The 26667-nt window shown below is 28.6% G+C and overlaps 1 long non-coding RNA gene across 1 annotated transcript; it reads left to right on the top strand.

The window, feature by feature from the left end:
• The first annotated feature begins 6056 nt into the window (after positions 1-6056).
• On the top strand, positions 6057-7487 carry LOC126552119 (uncharacterized). The gene is made up of 3 exons (XR_007605962.1): positions 6057-6532; positions 6606-6895; positions 7062-7487. It is a non-coding gene; the product is annotated as an uncharacterized LOC126552119 (long non-coding RNA).
• The last annotated feature ends 19180 nt before the right edge of the window (positions 7488-26667 follow it).

Raw genomic sequence — 26667 nt, 5'->3', positions numbered from 1 at the left:
TAAGCCGGTTTCTTTTAGTATAATAAAAATTTGTTCTTATCTAATTAATACTTCTTCAAAACTGTTTCCAAAACAACATATATCATCAAGATACGCTATCATGGTTTTATACAAATAGTCACTAAACACGTTGTTAATGATTCTTTGAAATATTGGAGCTGAGTTTTTAAACCCTTGCGGTATCCTTTTAAAATTAAATAGTCCAAAATCTGTAGTAAATCCTGTCTTATCTTGATCTTCTTGTTTTATTGGTATTTGAAAATAACCCTTAGCCATGTCGATAGAAGAGTAGTATTTAGCTCCTTCTAAACTTCTAAAGAGGTCGTGGTATTGGGTGTTTGTCAGCTAAAGTCTCGTTGTTCATTTTTCTGTAGTTTACCAAGAATCGATATTCTCCCTTTTCCTTTTTTGAAACTAAGAAAACAGGTGTAGCGTAACTACTTCTACTTGGTTCAATAAGTTGTGTTTCGAATTTATTAAAAAATGCTGGGTAGCTTTCATTTATTATTTCGGTTACCGTATGCATCTAGATTCGAATTTTGTACGCCCGGTTTGTATTTAATTTCATAATCATATTCTTTTAAAAATATTCACCAACGGGCGAGTTTCGATAATGGGGTTTTTAGATTAAATAACCACGAAAGTGCGCGATGATCGCTTAATATAATTAAATTTTCTACCATATAAATACAACCTAAAGATTTTTACTGCAAATATTATAGCTAAACATTCGAGTTCGGTTGTACTATAATTATTTAATTACTTTTATTTAATGTTCTCGACGCATATGCAATAGGTAAATCTTGTGGTACTTCCCCTTGTGATATTATTGCGCTTAGTGCTTTCCCACTAGCGTCAGTGGTAACTATAAATGGTTTCGTAAAGTCTGGATATTGTAATATAGGTTCAGAGCAAAGCGAATTTTTTTAGACAGTCAAATGCCTTTTGACAATTGTCATCCCAGTTAAAGGTAACTCCCTTCTTTAGTAAGTTTGTTATTGGCTTTGCTATTAAGCTATATGACTTTATAAATTGTCTATAGTAACCAGAGAGTCCAAGAAATGATTTAATTTGTTTTACGGTAGTTGGTATCGGAAATTCTAATTCCGATTTAATTTTATTCGGGTCGGGTTTAATGCCGTGTTCACTAATTATGTGTCCTAGGAATATACATTATCGTTTTAAAAATTCACATTTGTCTGACTGTATTTTTAAATAATGTTCTTGTAATCCTCCAAACACATCACATAACTTATTATTATGATCACTTAGATTTTTCCCGTATATTATTATATCGTCTAAATAGACTAAACATTTTATGGCGACTATTCTGGTCATTACATTGTTCATTAGACGTTAAAATGTAGAAGGAGAGGTCTTTAGACCCATGGCCATTTTTTTAAAATGCCAATGCCCTTTGTTAGTCGAAAAGGCGGCGAGTTTCTTACTATCCTTATCTAATTTTATTTGATAAAATCCCGATGCAAGATCTAGTATGCTAAATAGTTTGCACTGTCCTAGTTGATCTAATATTTCTGTTATGTTAGGTAATGGGTGGTATTCATTAATTTTTACGTTATTTAAATCTCAGAAATCTACTACTATTCTAAATTGTTCCTCTTGACTCGCGTCAAGTTTCTTTTTCACTAATTACAATGGAGCATTCCATGGTGAAAAAGATGGCTCTATACTATCGTTTTTTTCCATTTGTTTTATTTGTGTATCTATTTCTTCCATATGCGAATGGGGTAGGCACAGTGTTGCCGATTATGATTCTCATATTCCGCTAGATGGCGTTGAAAAACCCACTAAAAATTACATTAAAAAATTGGTGCAAAATTACTCCAAATTACACTAAATTTTAATTAAATTCATCAAATTTTCCACCAGATTTTTTTTTAAAATGAAGTATCCATTTAAATTTTAAAGTATTTAAACGTAATATTTTATTTATATAATTTCATAAATCTCCAATATTAAAATTATAAATATAAATGCTTAACAAGCATAGTAATAATTATTAAAAGAATGATAGAATATTATCTTTTCATGTATTACATTTAAATAGCAATTTTGTATAAAAAAAACACATTAAATAATGTGGTAATAATCAAACTTCCAAATATTTAACAAATAAAAACAAAATAAAATAACAAATTATCTTAAATACTGTCAAAATAAAAGGAACTGTCATCATCATTAGAACTTCTTTCGTTCACTTTCATTGTTCCTAAAAAATATACATATATACATAAATAGGTTATATAAGTATAAAGATTATAATTTTAATAATTTACCAATCTCAAGCAACACATTATCAGGAAATATAAATGTATTACAACATTTCTCCATGCGTTGTAGCCCAGCACGAATTGTTAATATTGCATTTGTAGTTTGATTGCTCAGTTTATTTCTGTGACTATTTTTAATTAAGTTCATTTGGCTAAAACATCTTTCAACTTCAGCATTAGACCTTGGCAAAACTAAAAGATATTTTGCCAGTTTGCAAAGTTCATTAAATGGATTCAAACCTGAACTGTCAGTGTAATCGTTTATTTCAACCCATAACTCAACTGTTGATATAGTTTTTTTCCACTGTATTAAATGTAATTTTTGCCATTGAACTTCTATTTTTGATATGTCTTCGATATTAAAATGCATAAATGTTGCTAACGGTAGTAGTGGTTCTTTTATTGCATTTAAACATTTATTTGGAGACAGAAGTGATATTTTCTTCAGTGTATCTATATTATCGGGCAACCTCTTTTGTAACTGTGTCAACAGATCAATAATAAATTGTATTGCCACTCATCGAATTACTTTTTCGGATTCTGGTAAAATTTTTAAAGTCTTGCATTTTTCTTCAAATTCAAAACCAAGGTATGGATTAGGATGTAAATAATTATTAACATTTGATTCCAAAAGATTAACTCTGCAATCTGGAGTAACAATTATCCGTGCCAATCCTTCAATGAAAAGTATTAAGTCATCTAAAAGTCTAAAAGCTTTATTCGATTGGAATAATTTATTAATATGTTGAGCTTCGGCTAAAATAGGTTTTAAGAAAACAAAATACATCTGATTATTAATATCACTATACATTTTAAAAAATGTTCTTGCTTTGTAACATTTTTCAGTTTGACCAGCCAATTTGAAGTTTACTTTTAATGTATCCCACTGGTCTAATACTCTGGAAACCGCCACTTCAATTGATAACCATCGTGTTTGAGATACACGAACGATTTTCAATGGGTCAATGCCATCATTTAATCGGTTGTACAATACTTTATAACTTGATTGTCTATTTGTAGAATGTGAAAACCAATTGTATGTTTCAGCAAGTAGGAATTCCAGGTAATCGGGTAAATTATTAGCAACAGCAGCAGAAACTGCGAGTTGCACAGAATGACACATACACCTCACTAATATTTAATGTTTGACTTCATTTTATAATATTGTAAAGACACCGTTATGTTGCCCAATCATAACGCTGGCATAATCACAACCCATTCCACGCATATTCTATAAATTTAGACCATATACTGAAAGAGTATGCTTAAGTCCTTTGACTACACTTACAGCATTACCAGCTTCTAATTCTATCATGTTCAAAAAAGTTGAAACTACAGTTTTTTGAATTTTTGAATAATAAACTATACATACACCGAGTTGCTTATGAACACCAATGTCAGTTGATTCATCCAACAAAATACTAAAAACATTCTGCCCGATATCTTCTTTCAAGTTTGTTTTGAAATATGGAAACATTATATTATTAATTAAGCCTGTACATTTGGTTCGGTGCATGCGAACATTATATGCAATAACATTACTTTTAAAACATGATTTTGTTATATCTATTAAATGTTCAATAAACCGAATTGAACAATGACAACAAATAAATAAAGCCATTTTAGATTCGACGTTAGCACATTTCAGTTTCGTCTTATTTGAAACATTCTGGAAAGGTTATTTCTTTTGTCTAGCAGAAGAAAATGGTTCGGACGATTTCATTGCTTTTTAGTGTCAGCATATGCACACAAATCAGCAAATCTTGCTGCAATTGTATTTTTACAAAACTTACATTTTGCTAATGTTTTGTCGTCAGTTTCTTCTAACCAGTCCTTTAATAACCAATTACTTTTCCATTCTTGTCGAAATTTTTGAGGATATGAGTAGATAGTGGGTACGTTCAGTACACTTTTTGATTTATCAAGTATTTTTCTTATTATTGAAGTGATCTCTCACTATCGTTTATAAATGAGTGCTTGACGTCTGCAGTTGGACCAGTTTGGTCGGAGAGGATTAGGTTTTTAAAAGTGAGACAAGACACGGTGTTAATAGACATGTTTATTAAAGTTAAAGTTAAAAAATTGTATATAAATTTGAGGACAGCACGTTAAGTAACTGCCCAAGAAAATAGTTAATCTAAAATGTGGACATAGACTAGTTCTATGTAGATGTAAACTAATTCAAATTCTAAGACGGACAGAGACCCGTATTTATATGGTTCTCTACACCCCCTGGTTGTACATGATAGAGACTAGGAGATGGACAAAAAGGCGAGTCAGTGATTGTTGTTATTGTAGCTGCGAAAAGTGGTTTTATGCCAAAAGTTGATTAACCCTGGGTTGGACTTGTTGTTGTGCTATTACGCCAAGGCGTGCGCATTTTTAGTTTATGCGTACGACTTGCATGTTAAATCAACTTCTTAAATCGAAAGGTTGTTTGTGATTGTTTTTCCCATACGCCTTGATTCTTAGAAATCAGCTAGAAAAGAGTTTGGTAATAAAGTATTTACATGCGAAGGTCATGTAAATTAATTAAAATAGAAAAAAATAGTGAAACAACTCTGTCGGTTTACTACATTGTTCTTAATAAATATTAAAAAATTAAAAATATTTAAAAAAAAAATAATCATCAAAATGTATTGTGTGACATCCAGAAACGGTTGCCACCTCTCACACTTTTTTATTTATGTTTTTTTGTTTTTAACTGGATGTCTGTACAACACAGATATATTTTATTCCTAAATATTGACACGATCGGTAGCGGGTTTATTTATAGATACTATAGGTCGGGGAAATATCATATACGTCAGACGAATCTGAGGTAAAGTAACCTAATTTATAAAAAAAGATCAAGATTTTATTATCATTTTTATTCATATTAATTTAGAAATTAGTTAATATTAATATAATGTTTTAATAAAACAACTTTTTAAAGAATTACATTTTTTACATTTTGTAGACAATATTTTCCTATTGTTTTTTGTCTTTATTATATGTGGATTAATATTATCTGTTTTTTGTTTACATTTAACACAATATATATTTTCCATTTATAAGAAATTAAATTAATATAATGTTTAATTATAATGTATACTTGTAACCGTTAAGTTGTGCCTGTTTTAAGTATTTTTCCCTAGGGAAAAAGTCAATGGTTTCTTTAAAATCTGCTTCTTTTAAACATATACTAGCCTCGATTATTTTTTTAGATTTATACAGCAATATCAATTGATTATAAAATTTATAAAAAATTCTGTATTCTATAATTCATTCATCATGCTTTTAAGATTTTTCAAAAATTTCCACAATTCCGTTTAATAATGAAAACATTGTTAATAAAGGTAGTAAAAAATAACCAATTGGTTCGATTGTATTTAGAAATAATTTTAAAACAAACAAACAAAAACTGATTTTCGAATAATAGTTGTAACTTTTTCTATAAACTAACATATTTTTTCTAAATATGATTCCATTTAAATATGATTATTTATAATTAATAGGTAAAAAATTATCTATAACTACCTATATTTATGTTTTTAGAATTAAATAAGCAACAAATTCATCACATATTACTTTATTACCATCTTGATCAGTGATAAATAATTTAATATTTTTAAAATTCTTTACATTTAAAAGAATATATTTTATATCATTAGATATATATTGACCTCCATTATCACATTTAGTGCCGATTTCACCAACTTAGTTAATCACGGTTAACTAACCTTAATCACAATTAATATTACTAACCAGAGATTTTGGATTTCACCAAACTCGGTTAAGCGTAACCGCTGCGTAATTGTGATTAAGAACTAACCCCCCCAATTTCGGCCGTTTATCGTTCTTAATCGCGGTTAGTTTCCGGAGATATTGATAATTTTATCAATTATTAAAATATTTAAAAAATATTAACAAAATATTTTCTATTTTGTATGAGGATTTTGTATTTTGTTTAAACTTCAAGTGTTTTGTAAATGTGTTTTTTGGTTTCAAATATATTTATATATTTACAAAATGCAACGAGCTCGTAAACGTGTGTTTCAACTTTGTTTTGAAAACGATGAAGACGACGAAAATGACTTCATAATTTTCGCTGTCCGCCATCCAAGATGGATACGGGAAAGGGCCGAAGACTTCGATAGTCTGGATGATCGGGATTTCATTATGAGGTACAGACTGACAAAACCCACAGTTTTGTCAATTCTGGAAAAAATAGAACATCATCTTGAGTATGAAACAGACAGGTCAGGTTAAGTGAAATTAGAGCTTATAATAACAAAAAGTCTTCAAAGTATAACAGTTTTTTTTTTCCAACAGAAATAACTGAATATCCCCGATTAATCAGTTATTATGCACTCTTCGATTTTCTGCCACTGGATGCTTTCAAACCACTGCAGGGGATCTATGTGGCTTTAGTTCCTCAACAGTAAATAGGATAGTGCATAAAGTTAGTTATACTATTGCGTCCTTGCGTAGTCAATATATTAAATTTCCTGGAACACCAGAGGAAATAAGACGAACCCAGTTAAATGTTTACAGAAGAGCCAAGTTCCCAAGAGTCATCGGTGCTATTGACTGTACCCATGTGAAGTTGTGGCAATCACCAGGTATTTACAAAAATAATTAATACTTATACCTGTTTTTCTTATAAGTAGGTACCAGTAATTACACCCGTAGACACAATTTTCTAACAATATAAATGTATTTATTTTATTTTTATTTTTACAATTATAGTTACATTTTACATTGGTGGTCTTTCTTTCTGAATTGCAGGTGGAGAATCTGCTGAGCGTTTCCGAAACCGCAAAGGATATTTTTCGTTGAACGTTCAGGCGATATGCAACTCTAATTTAGAAATAATGGATGTTGTTGCAAGATATGATGGAAGCACTCATGACTCCAGAATATTTCAAGAGTCAAAAAAAAAGAGTTTTTTTTTAGCAAGGAGTTTATGGGGACGCAGTACTGGTAGGAGATAGTGGCTATGCCTCTGCAAATTACATGATGATGCCATACACCAGCGGAAAACTTGTATAATGAGTCACAGATGAGGACAAGAAATGTCGTTGAAAGATTTTTCGGGGTTTGGAAAAGACGTTTTCCAGTAATGGCTTTAGGTTTACGAGTAAAACTGATGCGTGTTTTCCCTATCATCACTGCAACATTAGTATTGCATAATATTGCTCGAAGAGCTGGAGATGAAGTGTGGACGCGTGTATAATCCCGGAAAGTATTCTCACGGACTGTAGAATTTCGGAATGTAAATTGGCAGACCGTATTGTCACGGACCGTAGAAATCCGGAATGTATACTCCCGGACTGTATTCTCCCGGAAAGAATAAATACAAAAACTGTATAGTCCCGGACCGTAGAAATCCGGAATAAAATATATTTCGGACCGTATTATGCCGGACCGTATAATTCCGGAATTCAAAAATAATCGAACCGTATTGTAACGGACCGTAGAAATCTGGAAAGTAATTAACCGTATAGCACCGGACTATGTTCTCCCGAAAAAAATGTATAAGCCTCGCGCGATCTATTGGTTATTTTATATTTTACATAATAAATTATTCATATCCATATTTGTTTTGTTTTTTCGTGTGTGATGCTTCAGGAGCAGTTAAAATGGTTCAAACAACAACTTTGACGATAGTTTCTAGTAAAAAATTGAATCTAATGGTGGTTTGGGGTGGAGGGGGTAAAAGTAACAATTTCGTAGTTCAAAAATCTTTATAGTACAAAATTCAACCTAAATTGTGACATTATATTATTATTTATTTATAATTCCGGTATTGATGTATGAGAGTTTAGCGCACATTACAAAATGTATTTTTTTTTTTTTTTTATAGTAATGAGTACAATTCAATTTGTTTAATAGTAGAAACTAGAAGTGTAAATTATTAGCTTACTGACATGAAATATTCTTAAAAAAACCATCATTATTTTCATTTTCATTTGCACTATTATTATATGTGTTATTATAAGTCAGATACATTATTTCATATGAAATTAAGTTTCTAGGACCATTCACCGCAAAAAGAACCTCCTCAGGTAAGGTTACTTAATACAGTGTAGATTGAATCAATTTCTTCCATTTAGAAATATTGCATTTAGAAATGTCATTGTATGTGAAATACTATCGTCAATGAATCGCCAAATAAATCATAGGTACATCATAGGGACTTCTTTTTATGTTGCATGTTGGTATTACGAAGAGACTTACTTCTATGTATGAATAATTAATAATAATTATTGATAATTAATCATGCAATAATCAATGATAATTTAGAACTCAGAGTAAGTACCAAGTATAGGAATTGATAAAATATACATAATACATATATGGTATACATTTCAATAGTGTCTAAGGTTATTTGTTTTAGAAATCAAGTGAATGTCGTAAAAATTTGAGCTACAAAAACGCTTAATTAATTTAATTCTTCGGTAGAGATTTTAGTTTTGATAAAAACTTATAAGGAATCTTATATTAAAATTTCAAATGCTAGATTTTCAAATTAAAATTTTCATGAAATTCTAACTTAAAATAATTTGCACATTTTCGTGGTTTTTAAGTCCTTTGTAAAAAAATCGAACTTTAAATGCTAATAAAAAAAAATTTTCATTTTATTTTTAATATTTTTAACTGATAGGTATTGTTACAATATACGAGTACAGGGTGATTTTTTTATCAAACAACACTCATTATTTCCAAAAGTATTCATGTTTTTGAAAATATTTTTTTTACATAGTTTCAAATTGTTAAAAAGCAACGTTTTTATAAAAAAATTATATTTTTAAATATTTTTTATCCTTATAATTTTTTAAGTTTTTTACTTTTTTGAATGACAACATAGATTTTTAATTTCATATTCCAAAGCAGAATAATTTTCTGAGTATTTCGAGACATAAAAATTGAATTTAGGGCGAGTAGTTTATGAGTTATACGTATTTAAAATGTAGACAAGCGGAGTAGTGGACAAACATTTTGCGGGGTTACCCCGTACCACTCCACTCCGCGCAACTAAACTTGTATTAAATTCGAAAGATTTTTCGACCCAACGAATACAATTTTATAAACATTTATAAACGAAAAAACGAAAAAATTGAAATTTGAAATTTGAAACAGCTCAAAACGAGTCAAAGTATTTTAAATATGTATTGTGTTTAGAAATGAAAATAAAAACATTTAGTGAAATTTGCAAGTATTTAAAATTGTTCGTTTTTGAATTACCTATAATAAATATAAGAAAATCGCTACGTGAGGAATAGAGTGAATATTCAATGTTGTAAAAATTTTAATTTCAAACGTCGATTTTTATAAAATTAGACGAACTTACGAGGATTTTTTTTTCAAATTTTACATAGGTGGATACTTTTTATAGTCGAGCATAGCTCTGTAATTATTATTTATTACATTATATAACCTAAACTACGTATTTCATACTAATGACTTAAGTAATTAAGTAAAAATACTATATACTAAGTCATCTAGCTCAGCGGTTCTTAACCTTTGTGTAGTGGAGACCCAAGATATTTACCAAATTTTCCATGCGACCTTTTTATAAATAATGTTTAATGGAGGAATAAAAAATATCTACCTATTGGGTACTTTTAATTTAATAAATTTTTTACTCATATTACTTGTACTAATTACAGGTCATAATATTAATTAAATTATATTTTGTACCAATTATCAATACTGTGAATGACTTATAATAGTTACTCTTAGAAGAATTAATGAAAAAGGTTTCATTTATTATTTATAAGACTTAAAAATAAAATATTATACCAACGTTTTAAATTTTAGCTGACCCATTTAAAATGTTTGGCGACCCAAAATTGGGTCGCGACCCTATGGTTAAGAACCGCTGATCTAACTATCAATGAATGAGTATAGGACCTAGATACTTCGAATACAATATAAATTAATAAATAACGTGATACGTAATATTGATTAAATATATTTGTAAATAAGATGTAAATGATTGTTATATGTATGACTGTATGAGGCTTTAGCAAATTGTGTTTGATAGAAAATAACTAAATATGTTTCTTTCTAAAAAATGAAGAAAATTTACAAATTATTTTATGTTGGAAATTCATAACAATAATTCAGATTTTTTCTTTTTAAATTTAACATTTGAAAATAAAAAACAAAATTCCTCGTAAGTTTGTCTAATTTATGGAAAAAATATCTCTTCTGGAAAGTCAAATTGAATTATGAGCGTCTGAAGTTCAAATTTTTACAACGTAGGACATTCATTATTTACACAATCATATATATAATTTATCATTTATCTTATTTTGCTGTAATTAATAAAATGAATAGCTGTATATAATTTTAATAATTTACACCATATTATGTATATATTATCAATTCCTATAACACTTTCACTCTTTCTGAGCTGTTTACGGATATTTTCAATTTTTTCAATTTTTTTCTATTATCAATTTGTTATTAAATTTGTTGGATCAAGAAGCGTGACAATTTAAAACAAGGCGTCTGATATATATTATTACAATAGCAATTGAAAAATATTAATAATACATGGTCAATTTTTTTTTTAATTTTATTTAACATTCGAATTTTGAAAAAAATTGTCAAATCGTCAAATTTTAAATTATTTTGTAGTTAAAAATATAATTATCATAGGCTGACTCCCGTCTTAGGTCAGATTCGTTTTCCTTATGCAATGATATTATATCATCGGATTTTAATTTAATATAATTCAGTATAATGGCTCACTTGTACAATAGACCACCTGTACAGTAGAGCGACACCCACTTGCCTACCTTTTTTTAATCATACAGTTATGCTAATTTTTTTATTTATTTATTTTTTTATTTTTATATGCAATATACAATCTGTACCCTGAGGCTCAATATGAATACGGGCTACGTTACATTACAATGACATGAGTGAGTTGTTGGAAGAAGCCACCAAGTAGTGAAACTTCCTAGTTCCTATTGATTTTTTTTATAACTACTTATTTAACCATCGTTTTTTAGTTGTTTAGGAGATCTCTGCACCATTTTCTTTTTAATTGTTGGTGAGGATTACCAGGAATTTCGTTTAATGCTAATTCACGGATTAATTGACTTGTGTGGGCTATGAGACGATCATGAAAACGCTTATAGAAGTGTTTTGCTTCTTTTTGGACGGTTTTTATTATGCTAATTTAAATATAAAAAAAATTCGTCTTGAAGATCAAATCGCTAATTTGATAGAAGAATTGTCTATAAATGAAAAAAAAAATGTTTAAATCGTATGTTTTCCAACTGATTGTGACAATTTTAGGATATAATATTGTGTAGTTCCATTTTGCGTAAACTACGCTAGTATTTAGAATACGAATTATAACATCGAAAAATAAAATAATATTTTTCATTGACAGAATTATTATTTTCGTATCGACGTATTTGGCTATTAATAATCCGTGCGCGGCTGCGATAGACAACCAGTTTTGACCTATGGTGCAGTACTGCTGCATATGCACGCGGGGTGGTGGTAGAAGTACTATTTCAAAACGCTGCTGCTGTTGTAGTCGTTCTAGCAGTACATGAAACATAAAACATGCCAAAAACATAGTTCTCAGGCCTCGTTGATCGTAGAAACATGATTTTGGTATCAAAATAATCACGAGAAGTTGTACTAAATATTCTTGAAACAAATTTTACTAATGGAGTAATGCCTAATACTAAAATAAATTACTTTATTCACAATATAACACCACCAAAAATACACTTACTAGTTACTATGGTATTATGGGCTGACTGACCGTCTTCGCTCAGAATCGTTTTTCTTATACAATGATATTGTATCATTGGATTCAAATTTAACACAATCCATTACAGTGACTCACTTGTAATCTACTGTACAACAGAGCGACACCCACTTGACCATCCTTTTTTCTTATTTAACGAAGAATATAATATTTAATGCCGTCAAAATCTTATATTTAAACCAGTGATACTAAAAAGGGAAATTTTTGAACAAAATAGCGTCATTAACAATACATTAAGAGGATGTCAGCGCACTATCTGTTTTCTCTCTTCGGCCCACGTACAACACAGACAAAACGGATTTACGCAGAATCATTTTTTCTATGTTTTTAAGTAATCTTAGAGTAAAATTACCCATTACAAAATATATTTGAGATTATGATGTTTGAGGGAATGACTCGATTTGTCTAAATATTTGTCTCAAAACAATTTAAACATCATTTAAATGTATAACATTTTTTTGTTTATTTTGAAAGTCGAATACATAGTCATATACCATATACCAATAAAATATAAAATCAATATGTCATTCACTCAAAAATATTAATCTCAATCTTTTTTTAATGAGTGATTTTACTCTAAGATTACTTAAAAACAGAAAAAATGATTCCGTGTAAATTTGGTTGGTCCATATAACGCGTGGGCCAGTTAACTCGTTCTAATTTTTTTTCTAGTAACACACATGCACCACTTTTAACTCCTGTATTGCTAGCAGTAGTGTCAAAACACATAAATTGAATACGATTTGATAAGTCATTAACACGTTGATGGACATGACTGCTATAGCATTCGCCAACTTTTGACCCCTTATTGGATCAGTTTAATTTATTAAGTTTCAATTGTCCAATATTGATGAAATTGATATACAAATGATCCTGTCCCTAGCATGTTATTGTTTCTTTTTTTACCAAAATGTACTGTTGATGGCAAACTATAATCCCTAATATAATTAGGTAGACCCTAGATCATAGCTAAAAATATTTCAAAGGATAAAAACTTTTTTTTATGCACAAAAATTATATTTATTAATTAATTATGGAAATATAATAGACATATTTTGCATTAGCTTATTAACTGATAACTAAAACTTTCAACAAATCATAATAAAAACAATTTATAAAATAATAGTCACTAAAACAAACATCACAATTTCAACTTGTATTATACTCACTGTATTATACTATTATTAAAAAATTAAAATTAATCTCATTTTAAAAAAATAGTATCATTTATGAATTTTATTGTTAAAAAAACAAAATTAAATTTTAATAAACTTTTTAGCTTACCTGCTGTGATATATAATAGTTGTAATACTTTATGAGTAATAAAAACAATACTCTATATATTATAAAACTAATAACAGAAACATAAGAATTTAAAATGTATCTGAAAACAATTTTTAAAATAATAGTAACAAAGCAAACATAAAAATTTCAATTTTTATCACAATTTAAGTTTCTTCTTCTCACTGTATTTTTCTATTATTAAAAAAAAAATTAACCTCATAATAAAAGTAAAATTAAATTTAAAAAAATTAAAAACCAGGTTCTAAAATAGTCATATAGATGAAAAACAGTCTTAGAAACCTAAGCAACACTATGATAATCTAAAAAACAAGACCCTGGGCACAAAGGCGGTTTTTTAGGACAGTTCTTACACCTCCATGAAGTCTGTTTCACTTGTTTTCTGCTTGTACATTGTCTACATCTTAAGTAGTATCCTTTTCTCTTCCAACCTGAAATAATGTTCCTAATTTTTAGATTTAAAACTTTTATAATTATTATAAAAATATAATACCTGGAGGATGAGGTATTTTTTCTTGGACATGTTCCAATACCACTGAAGTGTTTCTTGGTTGGTTAGATGTCCTTATTCTGATGTTTTTGTTCTTTACTAATTGACTGCCATGTACAATATTGTCAGGTAAATGAAGAAGTTTTTTTTATTACAGATGAGTAGAAATCAATATAACGAAGGTTCACATTGTTTAATTTTTCTTTATATAAATAATATGCATTCCACATAGATATATCTAGCAAGTGAAAAATTACTTTTTTGTACCAGCGAATGGTTTTTTTTGGTGATGAATAATAACTTACCATCTGGTCACTTCTATCAATACCGGACATATTTCTATTACACTCAACAATATGTTTAGGTTTTAAACTTTGTTGTTGAAAAAATCTATTAGATGTAGTAACCATTTCGGGATGATGGCCAGTAGTTATAGAAAACACTTCTATCTTATCTTTCCAACGACTGACATAAACTGGTCCTTTTTTTGCAAAATAATGATCTCCCCTTTTTAATTTTAAAGTTTTTTTTACAATTAATGTAGGATTGTTTTTTCTATTTGATCGAAGTGTTCCAGTGGTGTGTGTTCTTTGCTTATACAATAAGTTTGATAAATAAACTGAATTATAATAGTTATCCATGTAAAGATGATGTCCTTTATTCAAGTATGGTTTAACTAGTCTTAAAACCAAATCATTAATTTTTGAATTACCTGTTACTTCAACATTTTTCCCTTTATAAATTTCAATATTAAGTACATAGCCATCTGGTGAGCATAACTCATAAAACTTAATACCATATTTATGTTTTTTATTTTTAATATATTGCCTAAATATAAGTCGTCCGCGCCAAAGCAGCATAGATTCATCCAAGGACAAGGCTTCTCCTGGACTAAAACTGTCTTGAAATTTTTTTATTAGTTTGTCCATTAAAATATTAACTTTATACAATCTATCTCTGGTGTTCAGGCTTACACCTTCTGAACAGTTCAGTGATCTCAAAATTTTTTCAAACTTTCTACCAGACATTGTTGCATTAAAAATTGGATGATAGTATAAGGGATTGGAACTAAAAGCATTTCTTAATACTGGAAGTTTTAACTGACATCTCAATAAACAAAGGCCAAAAAACTTTTCTAGGTCTGTACGAGTAAGTGGACTTACATTTTAAATTCTTCCATTTTTTGTGTGTGGACGATTTAAAGAATTTATTTTTTTTTGACAATTATTAGTACAAGTAAGAACTAAATCAAAAAATCATTATCCCAAATTTTAAAAAATACATCAATTGGTGAAAAATCATCATTAATATCAACTTTTATCCCTGCACTGTTACTATCAAAATTAAAATCTTCAATGTCACCAAATATATTTTCTTCCCAGTCACTTTCTTCAGATTCACTATCACTACTGAAACTATGAACACTTGTATCACTTACTGGTTCACTAACTGGTCTCAAAAATGCATTTTCATTGAAAGAAACATTGTTGTCACTGGAATTGGACGGAGTAGTCGTATGGTCCACATCACTATCTGTTATTATTGAATCGCCATCACTTCTTTCAGATGCATCATAATCAGATTCAATATATGAATCATCTGACATAGATATCCCTTCTGAAATTGAAAGTTGAAACACAATGATACAGCTAGGTAGGTAGTTATATTTAATTGGAAGAGATTTATTGATTGTTATTCTTACCTTCATCGATCTCGTCAAGCATTTCCAATATATCATTCTCATTATTCATGATTTCAAAACACAGCTAGCAATGTTAAATTAAATATAATAATTAATTAAATAATTAATAAAAAAAATAATAAAATATGTTCCAATATACGTTATTTTGTATTATGAACATATGATAGCACAATGTTGAAAGAATAATATGTTATCATAAGATAACAAGATTTGCCGGACGAGCGCACGTGATATAAGTGTTCCTAAACATGTTATAAACCATATGAATAAAACAAATAATATCATAACCTAAAAATATAAGGTACAAACCGCGTTTTAGAATTCGAATGCTATAGCAGTCATGCAACCCTATGACTTAAAGTCATGAATGCTATAGCATGTGCTGTCCATCAACGTGTTAAGAAGATCATAAATTGCCTCAGCTATTATTTTTCCAGTACCTTTTAACAATTGTGGAACGCCTAAAAGTTTCAAATTACCATTTCCGGAAACTAAAACGGCTTGGCGATCTACGTATTCTGTTTTTGTTAATGTTGGTAGGATTTTTCCATCAAAATGAATTACTAGTGAGTCAGATAGATCAAAAGCAGATTTTATATCTGCTGCAATTTTTTCTCTTTGTTGACGACGAGCTCTTCGTATTGATTCTCTATTTAAAGCAATGCTAGTTAAATCTTGCCAAACTGATTGAGCCACAGCTGCTAATACAAATGTCGCATTTCTGTTACTTATATTAGCTCTTTACTTACTTTACTTATATATTAGCTCTGTCCAACACTGATGTTAGGGTACTATTAACTAAATTTTTTACTCTTTTCTTTGGACATTTTGACTGTTCAGCGAACTTATCTACTTCAAATGCAATATCATCCATGTCACTTTGCTCGTCACAAGAAGAATCGCTTATTAATTGTACTTGATATGATGATTCAAATTTTCTTTGACATTCCTTACGTTTTCTTCTATTCAATATTTCATTTTTAGATTCTGAACGAAGTGATGAATGTATTGATTTTACAATGATGTGTGTTTTTTTTTTGTGTGTCTGTGTACAGCATAACTAGTCGAAATAATGCTCCAATTTCAAACTATGGGGGTGGTTTCCGATGTAAAAGTGAATATCCTTGGTGCATTATAGAGGTAAAAAGTTAACATTTTCCAACAGTTTTCAAAAAAATCGAGAAAAACAAAAAAAAAATGACGGAAAAACGGCAATTTTTACGCAAAACCAGTTTTCGACCAAATCGATTTTTTTTTATGGTTGTAATTCAAAAACTAATCACTGAAAATACTTGAAATCACCAAATGTTAAAGTCAGTGGTATCTGTATATAGTTAAATTTTCAAAAAATTTTGACTTTTTTTGAGTTATTTATAGACCACTGAAATTTTCGATTTTTTTGAGAAATTTTTTTTAAAGTGTCGATAAAAAATTTTTGGATGACCATATGTAACAAATAATTAAATAAGAAAATTATTATTCATAAATAAGGTTAAGATATTTTGTTTTTTTTTTACTTTGGGTGCTTTAAATAAACTTTTATTTTTTAATCCAGTTGATTTTTGTTGTTTGACATGTAAAGCATAACCAGTATTACACCCTGGTACAAAACAGCACTTAACCATTTTTAATGTTTAGGTAAAAAAATAAAAAATACAAATTACTCTGGTATTATGTATAATTATTGTATTTAAATAATCAAACTAATACAAATTATTTGAAACCTTATCATTGTATACATTGTCTATTTATAAATTTAATATTTTAATGAATTCAATAATAAATAATCATATGGAAATCATCTATGTCCATGTGTTTAATAGCTAATTATAATAATATATTTGTTTTTTATTATTGAACCAATTTTAACCAATATCCCCCTAATTCTGTATATATGTTTTAGATCTGATCTAAATAATAAAGTAATAAATTATTTGCAAGGAATATTAAATCATGTTTAATTCGAAAAACATACATAATTCCTATTATATATAGTATGTCTACATGCTATAATTGTAAAATGTAGCCCTCTAATCGAACGACGCGCTCCTGGTGGCAGAATAACCGTGCGACTTTTGTCGGGCCACTTTATAAACGGGCGGTTCATAGGAGTTTGGTCTCTTTATCTCTTATCTTCATGGTTTGAACATTATAATCTATACAGTGGTACCAATATGTAATTTAAAATTTTCGAAAATAATGTTATATTATTATACATTTATAGTTTATACATTATAGCTAGGTACGTGATATTTGAATATTTCACTGACAGTCGCTATGCTCAAATTATTTTTATAGTGTACCTACATTGTGATTATCAAAAATCAAAATATTTAGTTAATTGTAATGGTATAGACTTATAATATTATATTATATTTAATATAATAACCTATAATACCTCTCATTTCGTCAAGGTATGTTTACTTTTTAAATTTTAATTTGTTTAATAGTGGTTTCTGGTAATCTGGTTGTGAATGGAATATTAATTGTAGCCTGCACGTGTGATTTTTTTATTTTATTATTATTATTTTTTTTTCATTGAAATTGTTTTGTCGAAATAAAATATATTTTGGCCAATAAATTATAAATTTCCAACTCCAACCGATGTGATTATGGGCAACTTTACTATGGACTAAACATTTCAATGCAATAATTGAAATAGCACAATGTATAGGTAAGTATTATTAACAATGTTATACTCTTTTCCGTGAGAACTTTATTGGTATACATTGAGAGTTACAATTTTTGACACATTTGTCTTTGACTTACTAATTAACATAATTCACCTACATTTTTAGGTCCTATAACCCTGAGGAAGCAGATTTAAAAAAATGTACTTATTTATTGGTGCATGTCTGCATACGTTATGCTGGCTAACATATCTTCAATACAGCTTCAACCAGCAACTCATTCACAACCAACTAGTCAACGTATAATAAGAACAGGTACTATAACATTTTGTAATTTTTATAGGTAGAATTTTTTTTTTTTTTAATGATCCATGATGAATGTAGGTAGATAAGTAGGATGTAAAAAAAAAACTAAAACGATTTTTTTTTTTTTTTTTATTCAAAACTTATTAGTCGATGGTCCTCCTCCACCTCCATCTGATTGTCTGCTTTGTTCTACAACAGAATTAGATAATATTTTGTATTTACTATAGTTTTATGAATAGTGTATATGTGATAGGCATATAGTCAAATCAGGCATTTTATTAAATTACATTTTTATATAATTTCACTGTCATCACTAATGGTTTTTTTTTTATATAATATATAAATTAATTAGTACCTAATAATTAATAGAAAACATCGTTATATTTTTTAATTTCTTAAAATTATTTAACTAAATGTCTAGACTGGTAGTGAAATTAAATAAAAAATGAACTTATTTGATTATTTGTCATTTAGTAAAATGCCTAGTTTGACTATAGCATATATTTAATAAACTTATTCTTCAGTGTATACACATATTCTTTAGTGGTACACTATTGCGGTGTTTGAAGTTGATAGTTATCCTATTTTTTTTTTTTTTTTATGAACATCAGTGATATTCAGAATTTTTTTTGGGAGAGAGGGTGGTTGTTTAGTTACATTACAAAAAAAATCCTTAATAAATACACATTTAATATTTGGTTGCAAATATTTGGGAGTCTGAATGTAGTGGAATATATTTTGATATTGTGTGATTATGAAAACCAAAAGTGAGCCATTTTAGTTATTTCAATCATGGGCGTCCATAGGTAACATTTTAGGGAGGGGGGGGGTGTCAAAATAAAAAAAATTCTCAAATGTAAGTTAATAAAGATAATAATAATATTATGGTAATATTTATTGAGCTACAAGTCCATAATATTTTTTGTCCGGGGGGGCAAGTGCCCTATCTTGCCGCCCCCCCCCCCAATGGGCGCCCATGATTTCAATTGAATTGCAATATCAATAATTGCACTATTATATACCTATTATTTAATTAACTATAGAGCAATTTAATATTTCCTGAAGTTTGAACTTTTCTCTTGGATATTCCACTGATAAATAAATTAAATGAAGACATGGTTTGATTATAATTAACAGGAACTTAGTATAAATATTATTGTATTTAAATATTCGATATGTGCATAGTGATATTTAAGTATTAAAAAAAAAAAACTTACTATTTCTTTTTTTTTTTGAGTCAAGGACCGCTCTCAGGTCCTTGGTTTTTGTTTTCTAAAATTTAAAAAATTGTATTATTAAAATAATCATATTCAAATAGCACCTAGTCAGAAAACTGTTTTATTGAATTCAATAATTACCGGCTTTTCATCTCTCCACCAGCATATGCCTCTGTGACCGACGTTGCATATATCACATTCTGATTTAAACAACAAAATACATGTTAATTATTGCTTAATTAATTAAAATTTAATATCCAATATAATAGGGATACCAACTTTTTTTCTTTATGAGATGCTTTTTCTACGGGCTGCCGTCTACAGCTGCCATAGTGACCCTTATTACACGTTTTACATTCTTAAAAAAAAAAAATTAAATAAATTAGGTATGTGAAATTAATCACATAGCATAATCAATAAGTATACAATATACATACTCGGTTTAGTTTTTTTTGTTTTTTTTTTGAGTTTTTTTTTGATTGTCATCTAAAAAAATAAATAAAAATTAACCAGTTTTAAGTTAAATAATACTTTTGCATGCTTACTTGTTTTTGCTTCACCCTTATTTATGGGGGCAGCGTTATCCCCATAATAATAGTAATGATTTATGGTCGTCATCTATATAATACATAAACAACTATATTTAATATATTATTTCAGAGTTAATATTGTTAATAAATTATAAATCATTTAAGGACCAAAATGTTGAATGATGGTATTGTGTTTAGCATAATATGAATAGAGTTAAGATCATAAAAATAAAATAATTAGGATTTATTGACGGGGTTAGGCATAGATAATCAAATAATTAGGTATCTACATAATATAATAAATATATTTTTAATCTAATCATCTTGATGAGATAATACATACATTTAAATAAAACTACCTAAAAAATGCTTATTTAATTTATTTGTATTATAGAATTTATTTAATTTCATGAAAATTACATCAATAATTTTTAAATTATTCATAATAAAAATTAATAATAAATTAAATGTGCATTGGGGCATTGATATTTGTTGTATATATAATGAAATTACAAAATATTAAAATAACATACGAAGCAGAAAGTCAATCAAACCGAGTCAGCAAAATTGCCACGACTACTTAAGGCGACGTCTGCGACGGGATGGGGGCTTTTTGTTTGTTTCGCTTATTGTGGTAGCCAACGAGCTGCAGTACTTTTACGTTTCTTTATATTATTTTATTTTTACATACTTTATTATATTTGATTTCTTTTTTTAAAAAAAAGCGTCACTGTTTTTCTTTACTCCTTTTTTCAAAGGAGAAAAATATTTTATCTTACGAGTGGGTACAGAGACGTTGTGGTGAATAACACTTTTAAAAACAGGTAGTAAGACATTGTGGTACTTATTTTTTCGGCCAGCACTCGTTATCGTGGTCAGTCGAGAAAGAGTAAGACCTTGTCTAGGTAAAAGATAACTCACCCTCGAACATCCAGTACTCGTTATCGTGGTCAGTTGTTCGGGAGTAAAATAACCTTAGAGTTGTAAAGTGTAAATCCTGTTGGACTTTTATTTAATTATCCTATTGCGCAGCACTCGTTACCGTGGTCACCAAAAGGAGAACTTAAATTAAACTCATACAGCAGGTGTCGATAATTTACTCGTTTGACGGTTAGAGAATCGGAAACCGAAACATATCTGTTATATACGCCAAGCCTTTGCGTGGCGTATACGACATATTTTATATTTTGTAGTTTCATTATTTCATCAGTACATAAAAAAAATGGCTGTATAGAAAGAAACATTGATGGGTATTTATTAAAATAAAAACATTTAAATAATAACTTAATGATTGTTTGATATATGAATAATATTTATAATACCAAAAGAAATATGTAGAAAATACAGAAAAAAGTAATCTATATAATTTTAAAAGATGACCGTTGTTGTTATTTACATATTATACAAAAAAAAGTGTGTATAATGCTTAACAGTGTGTAGTTATCGTGAGTTAATTCAATTGTTGGGCAAGGGATCCCGTACAGGCATTCATGACATCAGTGACAATGTCACACAGATATATCTTATTGGATAATATTTTGAGATTAAAATTAGTAAAATTAATGAATGGAGTACAAAATGCAAATTACTATGTCTATACTATTTTGAAACATATTTAAATCAGTTGTTTAATTTTTTTGACACTGTGAACTACTTGGAGAACTTTCGATACGTCACAGACCACTATACATTTTAGACTTTGTTTATTCTCATAGCCAAGAATCAATTTTTTACACATTTTAGAATTTAGGTTATGAATAAATAAAATATAGTGAAATTCCTTATAATGATTCCTTATTATAGCTTACATATTATAATGTTTGTTATTGTTCAAGATTAAGTAAAAGTTTTACATTTATCAACAATTTAACATAAATTTTTATTATTAAAAAAAAATGTATATTGTATTATTATTTTTATCAAAAGTAAATTAAAATTATAAAAATACGTTAATGTGATTTTTGGGCTTGTATTTCCTTTACTAATAAAGATATTAAATTAATATAATTAATATAAAATTAAAATATTTGTTTAAATTTTGTAGGTAGGTATGGTTTGCGGACCATAGGTTGGTGGGAACCTCTGATTTAAGTATACTATGGTATATGTATATGACGGGTTTCAAACACATTTAGTTACAGAAATTATTAAAAGCATTTGTATTTTCCAATTTTTTAGGAATTTAAATTATAATGATTTATAAATATTATTTTTAATAAATCCTATTCTATTATTTTTTCTTTTATAACTTTAATATAATAGGTACTAAAAATTAAAAATATAATTTTAATCCTGAACTGGTTCATAAAACATCACTCCGATGTAAATTTGTTTAAGAATTACTTACGACAGCAAATCTTATGAAACATTTTTTAAACATCGCAAATTATATTATGCATTTTAAGAAATTATAATTGTTTGTGTACCTATTAACATTACTTATCCAGTAAAAAAGTAAAATATAAATATAAAGTTACCTCAATATTGTACTTAATTTTCTATTTGAACGTAACGTTTTGTAAAAAAAAAAATCGCCGTAGTGTCTTACTGTCTTCTATGAAGTATAACATCGAATGGTCCAATTATTTTCGTAATTTAACGTGTGCCAAAATCGGAAGTTTATCTCTACTGATATATGTCTCAGGTACCTATCCTTGACAATTTATTTTTTTTTTTTAATTAGTTATCATTACCTATCGTAATTTATTGTCTGTACTCGCTGTATAATTTTACCAGTTTTCTACCGATGCTGTTCGGTGTGGGTCTAAGTCATAGATACTATTCATTGTTATATCTAATGTTTTGGCCTTTAGAAATTCCAGCCGTCGTATTACTAATTGGCGACAGGCGCGACGAAATATCAAAATACATTTCTTTTGGATTTTTGAAATTGTAATCGTTATCTAAGTAATTGCTGACACGCGCAACAAAATATCAAAATACATTTTTTTCTATACCTTCCTTTCTACCTATAGTTATTGGCAACAACTATTCGATTATATATTTTATTTTAAATTCTGTAAATTCTGATTTAGTGTGTTTTTAGCAATCGATGTGAAAGGGACTTGTTTTTATACTCATTTATCTAATAAATACATTGTTTTTCTGGTGAGTAACTACTAACTACTTAAGTTTATAATCTTAATATCTACCTAGTAGGTTGGTACATACTACATAGGTACAGTGGTATGTCTACGGGAGGTGATCCGAAAGATATATCATGTTTTATATCCATACTTTGATTTTGAATGAAATTTATTTAATATTATTATTTGTATATTGTTTGGGCCTCTTCTTCTGTTTTAATAATATTGTAGCCTATAGTAGTGGAGCTTGCTTAATTGTAAATATCAGTTTGCGTTGGTATTTAAAGCTTGATAATACTACACAAAAATCAAATTATAATTATAATTTGGTCTCCATATTATGTTTTTTTATAAATTATTTATAACTATAGATTTATACAAATTATTATAAGTTTATGCTTCAATAATTTTCAAATGCTAAACTGAATATTATGCTCAGTAAAAACATTTGTGAATCGATGTTTTTAGAAACGTCACGAGTCATTTTTTTTTTTTTTTTTTGAAATTGAGATATTAGTAAAAACGTATATACCTACTATAATAGTCATATCATGTGTTTTTGAGTGAAAAACCCGACTTTATAGGTGTAGTATTATTAGTAGGTGTATGATATATTTTAATAAGTACTTTTTCTTAAATTAATTTATTTTTCAAAAATATTAATTATATTATACAGTTTTTATCAATTATCCAAAAGTTTTAAATAATTGACTCATGACGTTTTTGCAATCATCGGATTCGTATATAATATATATTATATATATATTATATTAGTACCTATGTCAAGAATTTCCTCATGTATGAGAATAATTTTTTTCGTTTATCAAGTTGTGCAGTGTGTATTTACATTGTACATTTTATGAATACAGCAATTAACTAAAATTAATCGCTGAAGAAAAGTCCGTTTAAAAAAAAGTTTGACAAAAAGTCCGGATTCAGTTTTTATAGTCGGACAAAAATTCTTAGAACATTATTTAGTTTCTAATAAAAACTCGGAAAATACAAAATATTCTTTATAACTAATATTTTTTTTTCTATTTTCTTATTCTTATTATTTCGTATAACTAAAAAAAATAAAACGGAAATCTACTACCTATAGTTAATTACCTATATATTATATTATATTAAATATCTCTTAGATTGTATATGATCTAAATTCTAAGATATATCTATCGCTATGATATGTGGCTGTATGTCTACATGTTAGCTAATTTAAAAAGTACAATAAAACGATTGAAAAACCCAGTTTTAAAGAAAGCTAATCAGATCGCCAGCCGTAAGAGCATGTTGAAACGACTGCAAGATCCGGATGTTAAAAAAGCCAACCAGATCGCCAGTCGTAAGAGCATGTTGAAACGACTGCAAGATCCGGTTGTTAAAAAAGCCAACCTGATCGCCAGTCGTAAGAGCATGTTGAAACGACTGCAAGATCCGGATGTTAAAAAAGCAAACCAGATCGCTAGTCGTAAGAGCATGTTGAAACGACTGCAAGATCCGGATGTTAAAAAAGCCAACCAGATCGCCAGTCGTAAGAGCATGTTGAAACGACTGCAAGATCCGGATGTTAAAAAAGCCAACCAGATCGCCAGTCGTAAGAGCATGTTGAAACGATTGCAAGATCCAGTTATAAAAAATGCAAACAAGGTTGCCAGTGTGAAGAACAGATTGAAACGAATGGAAAATCCAGTTTTCAAAAAAACATATCAAATTCAAAATGTTCGAAACATGAGAAAGCGAAGATTACCATCAGATAGTAGCCTATGTCAAAATGTATCTACTAAAAAGAAAACACCAAATTCAATATCTTATAAAAAAAGAGAACTGCAAAAATTAAATGAAACTAGGCAGAAGGAAGATGTTTTGATATCTGAATATATTTTGAAAAGGTCTCAAGGTTTATCAGAAAAATGTTATTCGAGTCATAGATTACGTTTCCCATCCAGTGTCAATAAATGCAACTCTGATATCTTCAGTCGATTGGGGATGTCAATTCCAAGTGATGCCAAGAATACTGTGACGATATGTTCCAGTTGTCTTTCACATATAAAAAAATCCAAAGTTCCTCCGTTGTACATAGGAAATGGTTATGAGTTAAACAGTGTTCCGTCTTCAGTTACGCAATTAAATCAGATAGAAAAGCAAATGGTTTCCTTTAGATTACCGTTTATGAAAATATTCAAATGTCTTCGCAGTGATGGACAGCTGAAAATTAAAGGTAACGTTATCAATATTCCAATAGATCTGACTAAGACTACATCTATTTTGCCAAGGCGTGCTGAAAATTTAGCTGCAGTTAAGATGATGAAGGTAAAATTAAAAAGAAAATCGTTCTTTAAACAGCATTATCTTTATCAAAATGTCAGACCATCATTAGTAGTATCAGTATTGAATGATTTGATTAAAAAACCTCTATATAAAGATGCTGTAATAGACAAAGATTGGCTGGCGCATGTGTCAGAAACAACAAAAAGTTTAGAAAACAGCTCGGATCACGAAAGTGAAGAAACAGACGATGAAGACACAAATATTGAACCAATCAATCCGGGATCAATAGACACGATGATTGAAAACTGTGATTTTGTTTCTTTTGCACCAGGCGAAGGCATGAAACCGTTATCTATTCTTATTGATGACCATGCAGAGGAAAAAGCTTTTCCTGATTTATTTGGTGGGCATCCACGTACAAATAAATCACCTTTAAAAAATTACTCAAAAGTAGTAAGGTCTGAACTGCTGAATGTAGATCGAAGGTTTGCATCGGACTCATCTAACTTGTTTTTTAAATGCAAAGTATTAGTTCAAAAACTCATTGCAAGCAATGTGTAAATTGTTTTACGAAAAAACAAAAAAGGAAACACAACTGCGAATGACGTAGCAAATCCAGCTGTTCTAAACAAAATGATAGATAACGATCAAGGATACCGAATGTTACACAACGTACAAAATTCACCTTCATATCTTGCAGCGATGAGAAAAAATGTTTTTGCCATGGTGCGTCAAGAAGGTCAACCGACATTATTCTTAACATTTAGCCCTAGTGAATCAACTTGGACTGATCTGTTAAAGATTTTGTATAAACTGCGTTACTCCAAAACGTTGTCTGATGATACTGTCCTAACTTATGCACAAAAATCAGATTTAATTCGACAAGACCCAGTTGTTTGTGCTACTTATTTTGATCATAGGTTTAGAGCACTTTTTAAATTGATCAAGTCTAAAAATGTTATTTTCAAAGAACACAGTGTGAAACATTTCTTTCATCGTGTCGATTGAGGTCTATATTAAGAATAAATAAACCATTTGGGGACATAAATGTAATAGTGTTTGGC

The sequence above is a fragment of the Aphis gossypii genome, chromosome 1, assembly GCF_020184175.1.
Source record: "Aphis gossypii isolate Hap1 chromosome 1, ASM2018417v2, whole genome shotgun sequence".
Lineage (NCBI taxonomy): Eukaryota > Metazoa > Arthropoda > Insecta > Hemiptera > Aphididae > Aphis > Aphis gossypii.
Note: the sequence above shows the minus strand (reverse complement) of the source record. Positions and strands in the feature narration are given on the sequence as shown.